This window comes from Eleutherodactylus coqui, chromosome 6 (genome assembly GCF_035609145.1).
Source record: "Eleutherodactylus coqui strain aEleCoq1 chromosome 6, aEleCoq1.hap1, whole genome shotgun sequence".
In the NCBI taxonomy this organism is placed as follows: domain Eukaryota; kingdom Metazoa; phylum Chordata; class Amphibia; order Anura; family Eleutherodactylidae; genus Eleutherodactylus; species Eleutherodactylus coqui.
In genome coordinates this window covers 222,216,792-222,217,436 of record NC_089842.1, presented here as the reverse complement: position 1 = coordinate 222,217,436, position 645 = coordinate 222,216,792, and positions in this window count along the sequence as shown.

Below are 645 nucleotides of genomic sequence, written 5' to 3'. Positions count from 1 at the left end.
TCGACTTGCACAGAAATTTTAAAAAATTCTCCACTGCGCACGTGCAGCTGCGCGTCAGCCAGCGGGCCTGCCCACATCCACGGAGGAGAAGACGAAAGTCCCTCACAGTTACCCAGAGGATCCGGACCAGTAAGTAATGTGCTCTTGCCGCGGACAAGGTGGGATTCCGCCGCGCATTCCTGCTGACGAAATCCGACCCACCTGTGGACATGAGACATTGGGGTCGGTTCACATGTGGTGGGAAATCTGCACCAAAATCTGAATTATTTCTCCATTGAACTGCCTGTAGGATATCTCTGTGCGAATTCCGCCTTTCAGAACAACCATAAATCCGGATTAAAAACTGGGACGGATCCTTGCTCGGATTTAGCGCCGTCACTGCATGCAATCTGTGGAATGCTGCATGGAATATGTCTTATCCTGTACTGGGGAGGGGGGGGAGGGGGAAGAGAGAGTCGCTGGGCATCCGCAAAAGGCACAACAATGCTGATTTTCTAATCCTGCGCTTGGGCCTTTGGGCTACGGTCACACTGTTAGTAGTGGCCCCCAGTACTAATAGTGTCCCCCTTAGCGACCCCAGTAATGGTGACCCCAATGGTAGCCTCAGTACTATAGCAACCCCAGTGCTAATACTCATAGAATTTG